General features: G+C 39.7%; 1 pseudogene; it reads left to right on the forward strand.

Moving 5' to 3' along the window:
• Nucleotides 1–4,284: 4,284 nt before the first annotated feature.
• On the forward strand, nucleotides 4,285–16,206 carry LOC132049733 (scarecrow-like protein 9; annotated as a pseudogene).
• Nucleotides 16,207–17,171: the final 965 nt, after the last annotated feature.

Consider the following 17,171-nt stretch of genomic DNA (forward strand, 5'->3'; position numbering starts at 1 on the left):
AAAGTATCACAAAAAACCTTGATTTTGAGTTTGGTTTCAAAGAATAAAGGTTGGGGGGGGGGGGGGGTTTAGGGACGGGTTTCACGCCACAGTTCGTGAAGCCTAATTTGTCTCTTTTTTTTAATGGGTTAGTTTGGTTCAAATTTTTTTTTTACGTTACAAAGTGTTAGGACCGTATATTCTCGACTAATACTTTTGAATCTCGGAGGTCAATTTTTCAAGTCTTCTTCCCATTTCATTTCCTCTACTTTGGTCCATTCACCTAAATCAACCAAAAGTATATTATCTTCAAAAATAAACAGTATTTGATTTAGGTGTAAATATACCCAAATATACCCATTGCTATATAGAGCGAGAACTTCCAAATGTCAGATATGGTTGTACATATGATTTCATTTTCTGTGAACTATCTTTGTTTAATAGTTACTCCCACCGTCTTAAAAAGATTGTTTTAGTTTGGTTTGACACGAAGTTTAAGAAATAAATGAATGACTTTTGAAATGTGTGGTCCAAAACAAGCCTTAAATATTTGTGCGGTTGTAAATCATCTCATAAAGTTAAATTATTTCTAAATATAGAAATGTGTCAATCTTTTTGGGACAAACTAATAAGGAAAGTAAAACAATCTTTTTGGGACGGAAGGAGTATAATATTTAGGCACGTAGATAGATTTAGTTACTGGTTGTAGCATTCAGTATAAGAATGTAACACATCTGAATTAATTGGTGCTCCATTTTAGATGTGTCATTCTTGGAATAAGGGAGTGCATTTGTCTTCTCTGGTTAGCCATCAGTTTTAGCGTTTTTTTTTATAGTTAGAATTGCGGCCATAGATTATTAGAAGTAAAGTTTTCAAGATATAAATATGGATGCTCAAGGAAATCTCTCTCTCATGAGTTTTAATTATTGACTATAAAATTTTATTATGTTAATTAAGGGGAGTTGGTGATCCTCAATTTCTTTGCATCTATATGGAGTTTAGTTAAAATCTCTGAATACTTTCATATAGTCTTTTGGTTCCCCAATTAATCTTTCGAATAATAATGAGCTTTTTTCATGAATGAATGTCGCTTATTGCTGTGTCTGAGTTGATGCTAATACATTTACAGTATTTCTTATTGATCCTGAAATACATTTACTAATATTTCTCACGATTGTGAATTGTGAGATAATATATGCTACATACAATCTAAATGAAAAGAAAAGGAATAGCTTTATGACAAATAATATTGAAAATGTTGTAGTCAGCAAAGTCTAACACCAGAATTTTTGGCATGGTCAATGACAGATTCTTATACAATTTGCTTTGCTTTCTTTCTTTTTTTGTTTCTTAATAGAAAAGGATTAGTATTAAATTCAGCGAGGTTTAATAAGGCCGCGCGAAGCGCGGGCAATTTTACTAGTATAGTTCTAAAAATAGTCTAAATATAACAAATGGAAAAGAGCATGAATCAGGTGTCCTCTTGGATGTTCCAAACCAATTGATCCTTTTTATTTATTTTAAATCCATACATATAAAAATTGAATCTATATATAATATAAAGCTAGGCATAGATAAAGTGATGTGGCACCTCTCTATGGCCACCAATGGTATTTATCTTTTTTCTCCTTTTTTTGGCTTTTTCCCTATTTTTTCCCGTTTATGTGCTATGTAAAAAAAAAAACAACACCAATTACTCATTAAACTCTCTTTACTATGGTAAATGTGCTGAAGTTTTTACTTCCACAGATGAATGAATCGTTTTGCAACAACTAAATGGCACATCACTTAAGGTAGAAAATAGAAGTTACGTCACCAATTTTTTCTTTCATATTGTGCAGTTCCTTACCCATTAATCTTGAGTATTTACTTGCCCATTAATTTTTGAGTATTTAGTTGCCCATAAAGATTCATCTTTGCTCTGCCTAATAAAGCTAACCGTTTGATTTTGAACTGGAAAGCCCACGCAGAAATATTAGCACAAACACATTCTTTCAATTAGTATGGAAAATGGAAGGACTCCATTCTTAATTATGGAATTTCAAAGGGTTTTTAGCATCAAATCTTGAACATGTTATATATACAAACTTATCTTTCAGCTTGTTTTGATACGCGCGAGTAAGTGGATTTCATCCCTTTTTTGTTTTCAGCTTAAATTCTTATAAAGTGTAAATTTTCTATTTGTTTCATTTCAACTAATGGTCATTTTATGCTTTCTTATAGGTGCAAGATATGCGTAGAGTGGTACATGTATCTTTTAAAATTCAGCTCACAAACTCATGCGCTCCAATTGTGTTTCTATCTCAGATTTCAAATGTTTTGAATGAGCAATAATCATTGTGGCATTGCACTCGCTAAATACTTATCCACTCGATGTTTACACCAAATCATGTAATTTACTGTAGTTAAGTGATTTAATGAGCTAAGAATGCATTTAGTTAATCATGTTAAACTTCTATATGCAAAAACATCATGCATCGATTAACTTGGTCTAAACACTGAGTACTGATGAATTTTTTACCTTTGTACATATGGTGATTACTTGGTTCATGGATAAGTTATAGATGGATTCTAATACTGATTTTACGGTCAAAGAGCAATATTAATTATTGTGTTTCAAAAATTGATTTTGTCATGTTCTATAATTTTTTACAACTTATGCTTACAATAGTCGTGATGAAAGATTGTTGATATTGTTTCCTAGACTTAAAAGATAAAGTCAGTTTACCCTTTCTTTTTTCTTTAGGAAAAAAAGGTAATAAAAAGAATGGTTGAAAAGAGTAAGAAAAAAGAAGCAAAAAAGAAAGTAAAACACAGAAGGGAAATAGCAAATTTCCTAGAGTAGGAGCTTATTTATGAATGGAGAATTGAGAGGGAGATCAAGAAATACGAAGAGAAAGAAAAAAATAACAATATATAGAGAAGGAAAAAGAATATGAAAAGAAGTGGTTTTCTTTCATAAAGCAAATGCATATTTTTTTCTTATGACCGCGCGAAGTGCGGGCTATTTTACTAGTTTAATAGTAAGACTAATAACGATTGGGTTCCACATAGTGTACCTTTTCCTTAAAAAGAATTATACTGACAAAATAAGCCACATAACAGCTTTAAAATATTCTCTCTCTCTGTTTTAAATCTGAATTTATAGATATCGGATCTTTGGTGTAATTATTTAGAAGTATAATTTAGGTGGAACTTTTCCTTTTTGAGAATGAATCCCACGAATCCCATTTTTTAATGATATTGGTGCTCAAAAGTAGTTTATTTTTCGTCATGCTAATCAATGAGATTATAAGTGCTACAAAAGTTTCTTATATTGTTGTGCTACAAGAATTAGGTGCGACAAGCAAGCCATTGTGTTTCAAGTGACGAATTTGGTATGGTACTCTTATAAGTAAAAATAAATAACGTTGAGTGTTGAATCCCAACATCATTTTGAATATAAAATATTTTTATTTATTTAATTGTATTTTTAACACGAGAACCATTACCAACTAAGAAAAATGTCAATATGCCATAGTGCAAAAGAGATTCCCTGTTCCTATGACTTTTCTGGAGCTGCAGACAAAATATTGGAGTATTTAAAGTTGAAACAAACATTTAATATCTGGTTTTGAAACCTGACAAAGGTAAACTAATCATTTTCATAACGATCAATAATTGGCTATTTCTTTAGTAAGCTGACCAAGACTCATAAATTTCTACAAATTTGAACTCACTTCTTCCAAATTTTTCCCAGTCAATCTATCACTCTGTTCCCTAAGGCTTGTTCCTTTTAGGTTTGAGATATGTCCTTTTATCATTTCCTTCATATTCTTCATCTTGAAATAATACCATAGTTCTTATATGTGAGCTCAATTATATGCTGAAATCATTAACTAAGGCTGCTTATGGAATGTAGAATTGATAGAGTGATGCATGTTTTATCTACCCTCTTTATTTTTCTTAAATCTTATGTAAGGCGAAGCTAGAGTTCAAAGTTTATGGGTTCTGAAATTGCCACTGAACCCATAGTTCCTTTTAGTAACCGGATTAAATATTTATGCATATTTAATGGATTTTTAATACAAAAATAAGGTCTAAGCAAAAGCTATTGGGTTCGTCTTAACCTGTATTGTAGCTCCGCTCCAGAACCTATATTGGACAAATATTCGATCTTGTTTATGCATTATTTGAAGTTTTTTTTTTTTTCCCGTGAATTAATCTTGTTAATGTCTTTATCTTTTCTTTTGATGACCCTGTAGAGCAATTACCTGTGTTTATTACCTTTATAGCTTAGAATTTATAGTTTAACTTAGATAAATGTACCACCAGTTACAATTGGCACCTTTGACATTATAAATCTTTACTTAAGAGATTGAGCTTATGAATTACTAGGTTAAAATGGATCCTAAGTTATCACCAAGTTCTCGGAATCCGTTGAAGAGTAATGAACCCAGATTTGAAGCTATTGATCCAGACCAGACACTAGTCAATAGTCCAAAACCTGAAAATAGTGAAAAAGCAGCAGTTTATACAGAATCAACAGTTCGTTCCGAGGAGTTTGATAGGGTCTTGTTGCATAGCACAGGCAAGGGGTGGGATGAAGTAGCTGCTTATCGCGAGAGTTTGAAGAATGCTGCAAGTATACAAGCTAGTAAGAAGGATGTCGTAGATTTAAATGCTCTTCTGATAAGTTGTGCAGAGGCTGTTGCTGCTGACGATTGCACGAATGCTACTGAACTATTGAAATCGATCAGGCAGCATTCGTCTCCTAGCGGAGACGGAAGCCAGAGATTGGCTCATTACTTCGCGAATGGTCTGGAAGCACGCTTAACTGGCGCTGACAGCGATATTTATAAGGCCCTTATCGATAAAAGAACATCAGCCGCTGATTTCTTGAAAGCCTATCATTTGTGTCTTGCATCGTGCCCGTTTTGGAAGATTTCGAATTTCTATCATTTGTGTCTTGCATCGTGCCCGTTTTGGAAGATTTCGAATTTCATGTCAAACAAGACGATCTTGACAAAAGCAAAAAGCGCTACGAGGGTCCATATCATTGACTTTGGTATCCTCTATGGCTTTCAGTGGCCTGCATTTATTCAACGTATTACAGCAAGAGTAGGTGGGCCACCAAAGCTTCGCATTACTGGTATAGAGTTTCCCCAATCTGGCTTTAAGGCCAGGAGAAAGGATTGAGGAAACAGGACGCCGTTTGGCTAATTATGCTGAGAGCTTTAATGTTCCATTTGAGTTCCAAGCAACTGCAAAGAAATGGGAAACCAGTACACTTGAGGATCTAAAGCTTGAAAAGGATGAGTTTCTTGTTGTCAATTGTTTGTATAGATCTAAAAACTTACATGATGAGACTGAATTAGAAGAGAATTCGAGAACTATTGTTCTCAATCTCATAAGGAAGATCAATCCAGATATTTTCATCCACGGGATTGTCAATGGGGGCCTATACTGCTCCAACTTTTTTCACGCGGTTTGGTGAAGTCTTGTTCCACTTTTCAAAGACTTTTTTGTGATATCTTAGAAACTAGAAACCGCTAAGAGATTCCGAGAAGAATGTTAATTGAGAGAGAGATATTTGGGAAGGAAGCCATGAATGTCATAGCTTACAAGGGGTGGGAAAGAGTCGAAAGGCCGAAAGGCGGATAGACCAATGTCATGACCTAAACCGATAGGCGATACGGGAGTTTGACCTCTAGGACATAATCATGCGCGAATATCAAAAGCCCATAAATGGCTTAAACTATTCTTTTAAGAGGAATCAACATACACATACACAACATGCGGAAGAACACGTAACTGCGACAATCAACATACACATACACAACATGAAGCTAGGCTGCTACATAAACTGTACACAAAAGAATAGAAGCCGACAAGGCTACATCATCTGACTACTACATACAACTGTCTACAGACCTCTACTGGAATAAAAGCTGTAGAAAAGACGGGACAGGGCCCCGTCATACCCATATGTACACATCCAAAAAGGGGCATACCAAAACTGACTGTAGCTCCGGATCAAATGGAGCGTACTGACCACTGCTAGATCTAGAGGTCCTACTGAGCTAGACCACCTGTCTGTCTCCCTATACCTGCGGGCATGAACGCAGCCCCCCGAGCAACGGGGAGTCAGTACAGATAATGTACCGAGTATGTAAGGCATAAGAACAACATATAAACATAAGAATCATGGATAAGATCTGAACTCATAACTGAAATGACTGACTGCATGATCTTGTATGAACTAGTATCTTCCTAAATCTGCATAACTGACAATGCCTCTGTGGGCACATGATATGCATGCTCATACCTATCAATGATGGTCGTGCATCTATATGAGTGCGTATATAACGCCTGATGTATGTGCGTATATAACGCCTGTAAGCCTCTATGGCATCTCGTCATATCATATTGGCTCCTCTGTGGCCATAATCAATATCATCATCATAGTAGTAATGCGTATATAACGCCTATATCTCTTCTCATACTTTACATATATCTAATATTCGCGTATATAACGCCTGATATGTGTGCGTATATAACGCCTTCTAGTCACGGGTCAATATACATAATATATAATAAATGTAATGCATGAATAAACTGTATGCACAGAACTGGCTACATAAGACTGGACCCATGAACAGAAGGATTACTCATAAATGGGGTAAATGAACATCAAAGACTGAAGTACTCCTAATACTTCTAAGAGTAGAGTAATATGGAATCTCGCTTACTCGCTTGTTGGATCATATCATTGGATCATGCCAAAATGAAGGAAAGGTTAGCCTTAACATACCTTGAAGTATACGCAATCACCCAACTTCTACCTCTTGAACTTGCAAGTCTACAATTAAGATAACATAGGGCTTAATTAGGCTATTTACTTCGCTTACTAACCATCCTCAAATGCGTATAAAGCTCAACGAACTATAGACAATAATTTCCTTGTAAGCTTACAACTCTCCAACTTCTCATTCGATCCCACATCAACTAACACACACACACACACACACACACACACACACACATATATATATATATATATATATATATATATATATATATATATATATATATATATATATATAAATCCATTTCCAATCATCTCTTAAAATAGCCCTATATCACTACATTGTCTTTCATCAACTTAACACTTCCACAATTACCTTCTCTTCACTTAACATCACTAAACTCTTGATAACCAACTTAAATATAAGGGTAGAAATCATGTACATACCTTGAGGGGTCAAGAATCCCAAGAATCACTCCAACTTCAACTCCCCAAACTTTACAACCTTGAAGAAACCCTAGAAGCAACCTTCCTCTTCACCATCTCGGGTTTACGGGGTCCGGGTCTTGTCAAATCTTCACTAATATGATGGAAAATATTGGGAGAGAATATCTTAGGGTTTTTCTGATTTTGGAAGGAGGAAAATATGAAATAGGGTCGTGGACCACCTATTTATACTTGGAAGCCAAAAAGGCTACAGCGTCCGGTTCGACGAGCGGGTCGACGGCCCGTCGACATGTCGACGGTCCGTCGACTTGCTCCGTCGACCTCGTTGCCTGCGCGCGGATGCAAGGCTGCGGGATCCCATCGACGCCGCACATCGACGGTCCGTCGAGCATGTCGACGACCCGTCGATGATGACTGGTGTTCTGCAGATTTTCTGATTCAGTTCCGATCGCGTCGATTCGATTCGCTCAACTTTTAACTCTATAAATTGCCAGTTGGTACCCTTGTACACGGGGTAAGACATTTTCTACCTCCAAACTCGAGCTCGGGTCTCTATTCCAAGGGCATACCCGACTAGAAAATCATAGGTTCTACCACTACGAACACGAGGGGTGTAACATTCTCTCCCCCTTAGGAACATTCGTCCTCGAATGTTCGAACAATCCTGGGTTATAAAAATTTTGGCAGAGTTTCCCCTGTACTTATACCAATCCACCCTGCACGCAACAACCCAAAATAATACCACAGAAGGCCACATACTATAACAAACAATGCCATGGCCTCACAAGACCAATCACGACAACTACAATGAAATAATACCTGGGGGCGATAATGCCTTAGATTGAACCTCTTGTACTGCTGGGAACAAATGCGGGTACTCAATCTTCATTGCCTCTTCCGCTTCCCAAGTCACTTCCTCAACATTCTTATTCCTCCACAAGACTTTAACCGAAGCTACATCCTTGGTCCGCAACCGACGGACCTGTCTGTCCAATATAGCCACTGGAACTTCTTCGTATGATAACTGCTCGGTCACCTGGATGTCATTCACTGGTATCACTCTTGAAGGATCTCCGATACACTTACGAAGCATTGATACATGAAATACTGGATGTACCGATTCTAACTCAGAAGGCAATTCTAGCTCATATGCCACTGTACCCACTATACGAATGATCTTATATGGCCCAATATATCGAGGGCTCAACTTACCCTTCTTACCAAACCTCATCACTCCCTTCATAGGCGAAACTTTCAGGAACACCCAGTCGCCTATCTCGAACTCTAGCTTACGTCGCCGATTATCCGCATAGGATTTCTGTCGGCTCTGAGCTGTTAGCAACCTCTCTCTAATCACTTTCACCTTATCAACTGCTTGCTGAATTAAGTCTGGGCCTAGTAACTGATTCTCCCCGACATCGAACCACCCTATGGGCGATCTACATCTCCGCCCATATAAGGCCTCATAAGGAGCCATCTGAATACTGGAATGGTAACTGTTGTTATATGCAAACTCGATAAGAGGCAAATGATCATCCCAACTGCCTTGAAAGTCAAGTACACAAGCTCTAAGCATATCCTCAAGGGTCTGTATAGTACGCTCCGCTTGTCCATCTGTCTGGGGGTGAAACGCCGTACTAAGACTCACCTGAGTCCCCAATCCCTGCTGAAAAGATTTCCAGAATTTAGCTGTGAACTGTGCTCCCCTATCTGAAATAATGGCTGAAGGAACACCATGAAGTCGTACAATCTCCTTAAGGTAAAGCTTTGCATAATCCTCGGCTGCATAAGTAGTTCTGCACCGGCAAAAAGTGAGCTGACTTTGTAAGCCTATCAACTATGACCCATATCGAATCACACTTCCGCTGAGTACGGGGCAACCCTGTAATAAAGTCCATATTAATTACCTCCCACTTCCATGTCGGAATCTCCATAGCCTGCAATAGACCTCCAGGCTTCTGGTGCTCTATTTTGACCTGCTGACAATTTGAACACTGAGCGACAAATTCTGCTATATCTCTTTTCATACCATCCCACCAATAAACTTCCTTGAGATCATGGTACATCTTTGTTGAGCCTGGATGAATAGAATAGCGGGAGTAATGTGCCTCTCCCATAACCTGCTGACGGAGTCCTGCAACACTAGGGACACACAATCTACCTCGATACCTGAGTACTCCATCACCTGTGATCACAAAGGGTGTCTTTTCTTTCTGAGGGGTTGTATCTCGGTAATGAACTAGAACAGGATCCTCATACTGACGCTCCTTTATCTCTACTACCAAGGATGATACCGCTGTGTCTTGAACAGTAACTCCTGCATCACCTGAATCTATCAATCGAACTCCGAGGCTAGCCAATCGATGAACCTCACGGACCATTTCTCTTCTCTCTGGCGACACGTGAGACAAGCTACCCATAGATTTACGACTGAGGGCATCGGCTACTACATTAGCCTTCCCGGGATGATACAGAATATCCACATCATAATCTTTTAACCTCTCCAACCATCGCCTCTGACGCAAGTTCAAGTCCTTCTGCGTAAAGATGTACTGGAGACTCTTATGATCAGTATAGATATCAACATGGACACCGTATAAGTAGTGCCTCCATATCTTCAAGGCATGAATCACTGCCGCTAACTCAAGATCATGGGTTGGATAATTCTTCTCGTGCTTCTTCAACTATCTAGAAGCATAAGCGACAACCTTACCATGCTGCATCAACACACAGCCCAATCCAACACCTGAAGCATCACAATATACCACATAGCCATCTGCTCCTTCGGAAGAGTCAAAACTGGTGCTGAAGTTAACTTATCCTTCAACGTCGAAAACTCGCTCACAAGCATCCGTCCATTGGAACTTAGCTGATTTCTGAGTCAATTTGGTCAATGGGGCTGAAAGAGAGGAAAATCCTTCTACAAACCTTCTATAATAACTTGCCAAGCCCAAGAAACTACGTATCTCCGTTGGTGCCGTGGGCCTTGGCCAATTCTTCACAGCCTCAATCTTCTGGGCATCCACTCTAACGCCTTCCTCTGAAATAATGTGACCCAGAAAAGCCACAGAGTTCAACCAGAACTCACACTTAGAAAACTTGGCATACCACTCTTTACCTCGAAGAATTCCAAGCACTGTCCGCAGATGTTCTGCATGATCGGCCTCTGACGGCGAATAAACCAGAATATCATCTATGAACACAATCACGAACAAATCTAGAAAGGGCCTGAATACACGATTCATCAAATCCATGAATACAGATGGGGCATTAGTTAGCCCGAACGACATAACACGAAACTCATAGTGGCCATATCTAGTCCGGAATGCCGTCTTCGAATGTCCTCTTCCTTGACCCTGACCTGGTGATATCCTGATCTCAAGTCTATCTTCGAGAAATATTTAGCGCCTTGCAACTGATCGAACAAATCATCGATCCTCGGGAGCGGATACTTATTCTTTACAGTCACTTTATTCAATTGCCTATAATCAATACACATTCGCAAAGAGCCATCCTTCTTTCTTACAAATAACACCGGCGCTCCCCACGGTGATGTACTAGGCCTAATAAAGCCCTTCTCGAGCAAATCTTTCAACTGTTCCTTCAACTCTTTCAACTCCGCAGGTGCCATCCTATAAGGAGGGATAGATATTGGCTGAGTGTCTGGCAATAGGTCAATAGCAAAATCAATCTCCCTCTCTGGGGGAATGCCTGGAAGCTCATCTGGAAACACTTCTGGAACTCATTAACCACAGGAACAGACTGAAGAGTCGGCGACTCTGCTTGCACATCTTGAACTCGAACTAGGTGAAAAATATACCCTTTTCTGATCATCTTCTCTGCCTTAAGGTAGGAAATAAACCTACCTCTAGGCGAAACAACATTGCCCTTCCACTCTAGGACTGGCTCGCCTGGAAACTGGAATCGAACCATCTTTGCTCTACAATCAACATTAGCATAACAAGAAGCTAACCAGTCCATGCCCATAATAACATCAAAATCAATCATATCTAACTCAATTAGATCTGCTACGGTATGGCGGTCACAAACTATAACAACACAGTCTCGGTATACTCGCCTAGCTATAACCGGATCACCAACTGGCGTAGACACCTCAAAAGGTTTAATCAACTCGGGCTCTATCCCAAACTTTCCGGCAACAAAGGGCGTAACATATGATAAAGTGGAACCTGGATCAATCAGTGCATAAACATCATGGGAGGAAACTGATAATATACCTGTAACAACATCAGGAGACGTCTCGCGGTCCTGTCTACCAGCCAATGCATACACGCGGTGCTGAGGACCGCTCGAGCTGGATGCTCCACTCCTCCCCCTACCTCGCCCTGCTGGCGTCTGAAAAACCTGCCCTGGAGGGCGCACTGCGACCCTGTAGGCTGAACCATACCTGAACCAACCCCCATCGGGCACTCCCTCATCCTGTGGCCTGGCTGTCCACAAGCATAGCAAACATCTGAACCCAACCGACACTGACCTGCATGTAACTTGCCACACTGGGTACATCGCGGCAAAGGGGGCCTCATCTGGCCTGACTCTGGTCGGTACTGAGAACCTGACGCTCTAGAACTCTGGCCCGCTCCAGAATAAGAAGACCGGTCAAATCTCGGACCTGGGAACCGCGGAGGTGCACTCCCTGCCGGCTGATAAGAATACCTGGGATGCTGTTGTCTCTGTCCTCCCCTGAACTCACTAACCATATCAAAAGATCTAGCCCTCTTACCACGGCTCCGGTCACGCTCGCGCTCTATCCGCCGCTGGCGTTTACGATCCTCCAAATTCTGTGCATACGCCTGTATACGGGAGATATCCATGCCTGGCTGTAATGCAGCAGTCGTGCACTCATCTATCAAGTGTGGCCCTAACCCAGCCACGAAGCGATGAACTCTATCCTCCATCTCAGCCACCATAGATGGGGCATACCTAGCCAAGGAATCGAAGTGTACACAATACTCTTGCACATTCATACTACCCTGCTCAATACGTAGGAACCTATCTGCTCGGGCCCGTCGGACCTCTGGAGGCAAATAATGGCGAAGAAAAGCATCTGAGAACTCTCGCCACATTACTGAAGGAGCATTTTCTCCCCTAGATAACTCCCATGCCTGATACCACTGTATCGAAATATCCCGGAGTCTATATGAAGCCAACTCTACCGACTCAACCTCATCCGCGTGCATAACCCTCAAGGTCCTCTGCATACCATCAATGAAATCCTGGGGGTCCATATTTTGCTTTACCACAGAAAACTCAGGAGGACCTAACCCAAGGAAGGTCTTAACCCTCGAACTACTAGCCCTGTCTGCTGGGTCAACACCAACTCCCTGCCGCTGTGCCTGGGCGGCTACTAATCTGGTCAACAACCGTACAACATCCCGTACATCCTGGGCCTCTGCATCCGGCTGAGGAACTGGGGCTGGTGCTGGAGGCGGGGTATGCGATGTCTCAGACGGCCCCTCACTCTGAATCTCATCCTGGGCCCTCGTGGCCTGTCGAGTATGACTAGTGGCCTCACCGGCCACCTCTTTGCCCTTCTGGGCAGCTGTAGCTTTCTTGCGGGGCATCGCTGAAATCAGAACAATTCATCAGAAGCGAACGCTTAACACAGGGCTCTATCGCACAATCTAAGAGAGAAAGAATGACATCATCCTAAATGTCCTGTAGCCTCCTATTTATAAGTGTGGTGCACAACACGCCCATAAACAAGACTCTACTAGACACGGTCTGTAGACAACCCTAGGACGAAACTGCTCTGATACCACTTCTGTCACGACCCAAACCGATGAGCCGTGACGGGAGTCTGACCTCTAGCGACCAAACACCCCTAAACACTTATCTGAAACATACTGAACATCAAAAGCCCATAAATGGCATAAACTAATCTCATAAGAGGGAAACATCAGAACTCTGTACAATCTGCATATATATATATATATAATATGCGGAAGAACGATGTCAAGCCCGGCTAGGTCCTATATATATACTGTACACAAAAGAATAGAAGCCGACAAGGCTACATCATCTGACTACTACATACAACTATCTACAGACCTCTACTGGAATAAAAGCTATAGAAAGGACGGGACAGGGCCCCGTCATACCCATATGTATACACATCTCAAAAGGGGCATACCAAAACTGTAGCTCCGGATCAAATGGAGCGTACTGACCACTGCTAGATCTAGAGGTCCTACTGAGCTGGACCACCTGTCTGTCTCCCTGTACCTGCGGGCATGAACGCAGCCCCCCGAGCAACGGGGAGTCAGTACGGATAATGTACCGAGTATGTAAGGCATAAGAACAATATATATATATATATATATATATAATCATGAATAAGATCTGAACTCATAAACGAAATGACTAATCGCATGTACTTGTATGAACTAGTATCTGCCTAAATCGCATAAATCGCGAATCGACAATGCCTCGTATACATGGCACATAATATGCATGCTCATACCTATCAATGATGGTCGTGCATCTATATGAGTGCGTATATAACGCCCGATGTGTGTGCGTATATAACGCCCGTAAGCCTCTATGGCATCTCGTATATATATATTGGCTCCTCTAAGCCATAATCAATATCATCATCATAGTAGTAATCGTATATAACGCCTATATCTCTTCTCATACTTTACATATATCTAATATTCGCGTATATAACGCCCGATATGTAATGTGTATATAACGCCTTCTAGTCACGGTCAATGTACATAATATATATAATAAATGTAATGCATGAATAAACTATATGCAACGAATCGGCTACATAAGACTGGACCCATGAACAGAAGGATTACTCATAAATGGGGTAAATGAACATCAAAGACTGAAGTACTCCTAATACTTCTAAGAGTAGAGTAATATGGAATCTCGCTTACTCGCTTGTTGGATCATATCATGGGATCATGCCAAAAGAAGGAAAGGTTAGTCTTAACATACCTTGAAGTATACGCAATCGCCCAACTTCTACCTCTTGAACTTGCAAGTCTACAATTAAGATAACATAGGGCTTAATTAGGCTATTTACTTCGCTTACTAACCATCCTCAAATGCGTATAAAGCTCAACGAACTATAGACAATAATTTCCTTGTAAGCTTACAACTCTCCAACTTCTCATTCGATCCCACATCAACTACAATACTCACATCAACAATGACAACACACACACACACACACACACACACACACACACACACACACACACACACACATATATATATATATATATATATATATATATAATCCATTTCCAATCATCTCTTAAAATAACCCTATATCACTACATTGCTCTTCATCAACTTAGCACTTGCACAATTACTTTCTCTTCACTTAACATCACTAAAATCTTGATAACCAACTTAAATATAAGGGTAGAAATCATGTACATACCTTGAGGGGTCAAGAATCCCAAGAATCACTTCAACTTTAACTCCCTAAACTTCACAACCTTGAAGAAACCCTAGAAGCAACCTTTTTTTCACCATCTCGGGTTTACGGGGTCCGGGTCTTGTCAAATCTTCACTAATATGATGGAAAATATTGGGAGAGAATATATTAGGGTTTTCTGATTTTGGAAGGAGGAAAATATGAAATAGGGTCGTGGACCACCTATTTATACTTGGAAGCCAAAAAGGCTACAGCGGTTCGGTTCGACGAGCGGGTCGACGGCCGACATCGACGTCGATCCGTCGACTTGCCCGTCGACCCGCGCTCGACTTGATTCGCTCATGCAAATATCCGGGTACCTTGCGGGATCCCTATCGACGCCGCACATTCGACATACCCGTCCGTCGAACATGTCGATGACACACGTCGACGATGACCAATTTTAGGTGTCCCGCATTATTTATCTTTATCGATTTATATACACAAATCGGTAGATTTGTTTAGTAATGTTCTCTTTTAGATACTCCTAAGATTAAAGATCGCATCGAAATTTATTCTTTAAAACGATTCGCTCAACTTTTAACTCTATTTAACTATTTATAATTTGCTATTTAAAAGTTTTATTACTACTTGTGTGATGTTTTAAAATTTTGTACTCATTAATATTCGTGTGATGTTTTAAAATTTAGTACTCAAGAATATTTGATACGCACACAACGGGCGTATCAAGAAATTAGTACGTAAAGAAAGAGGAAGAAAAAAATGTCAAGAACTAATTATAGCAAAATAGAGTCAATTTGGATTAATATAGAATAGCAAGTAAAAAGATTTTAGAAGAAGACAAAAAATGAACTCTCGCAGCAAGCCAGCAAAAGATCAAGCAAAAATAAGTGTTGCAGACCAGATTCGAACTCCCGTCAATTTTGTGGCATGTTATGTCATTTGCCAGTGGCACTATCGCCTCATTTGTTATTCCGGGTGGCAAGATCTTTATATACTCTATTTCTTATACATATAAACCTATATACAAAGTTTCATCCGAGGCGTTCGGGTGCCTTGGCATCCCCACCCTTCCACATAGATCCGCCCCTGCCTATAAGCAGTGGCAAAGCCGTAATCTGAGGGCAATGTTTACAGATACCTTTTGAACGGTAGATCATGAATAGGGCAATAGATAAGGTGAGGTCGAGCTATCACAAAGACTTTGTAGTCAAAGAAGATGACCAGTGGCTACTGATGGGATGGAAAGGGAGAATAATCTATGCATTATCTTGTTGGACACCTACTTAAGAAACCTGCAAGGTAAGCTTTTTCATGAAACTAAAGTTACCATATATTTGGAGAATTCCACAACAGAAGTCTTCTTACCCGTTTACCATGTTCTCAGGTTTCCGTCTGTATTCTTGGCAAAGATGATGAAGTTGAATGACTAGAACATAATCATTGCCATACTGTGTTTCCGTCTATGTAGTATTGTCGTGAACCTGAAAGTTTGAGTACGAATCCGAATTGTATTTTGTTTGTTTCGTTTCTTTATCCATCATTTGGATTTGCATTATGAGAAGAGAGAAATTTTAGATATCCTTTATTTAGGCTGTCAAAGGGTGTGTTAACTGTCAAATAGCACAGATGCAGAATTAGATGCAACGAGATCCCTTCCCAGTTCAATCCACTGACCATATGAAAAAAGCTGTAAGTTCGAAGCACATAATCCTTTACATTTATTAAAGTTGATCACATATAGTCCACTTAACGGACGGCCTAACAGAATGGTTAAAAACGAATGGAGCCTGTTTCAAGAACTAACTATGGTATCATTTTAAGAGCTAACTATCAAATTTCACTGAAGCATCAAAGCTATATAATCAATTTTTAAAGAACCTTATCTTCTATCTTCAGACTAACAAAAGATGTAGAAGGAGAGTAAAAGTTAGTTGCTTTAATTGTTTCCTTTTGATCATTTGAAGATGGTTCATGATATTTTTAGCATAGACCATAGTAATATGAGTAAGATAATTACTTCATTTGGTCAAACTCTTTTCAGCTTCAAGCTTTTGTAGATTGGTTGCTTTTATTGATTCAGTCAAATCTCAGTCTGATAGCAAGATTGCTACTTGGTCCGGGAGTGCTTGGCAATTGTATCATATTCTGCTACATCTGTAAATGTTCTTTTTGTTTAAGTGTTTATGAATCCTCACTGAGCATATTCTAATTGTTTACTTATCATGGATTATAATGGGTTGGTGCTGCTAGTGCTCGCCACAAAAATGTTTTGGATGAACTAGCAAATCTTAGAAGCTCAGCATTAGGATATTAGAATTTGGACTTACTTTAATTGGTTATAGCTTGAGAAGGATAGTGGCTTCACCTAAGTGATGAATTTAATAAAAGGCATGATATCAAAATATTGTGTGTGCATATGTGCAGACTATTGATCGATGGATACACATTCTTTATAAATAGAGGTCCACCCCCTTTTTTCTAGCTGTGGGAATCACTGTGATAATAGTCTCGTCCCATCAATCGAGTTATTCGGCTTGTACA

Source organism: Lycium ferocissimum, chromosome 3 (genome assembly GCF_029784015.1).
Source record: "Lycium ferocissimum isolate CSIRO_LF1 chromosome 3, AGI_CSIRO_Lferr_CH_V1, whole genome shotgun sequence".
Lineage (NCBI taxonomy): Eukaryota > Viridiplantae > Streptophyta > Magnoliopsida > Solanales > Solanaceae > Lycium > Lycium ferocissimum.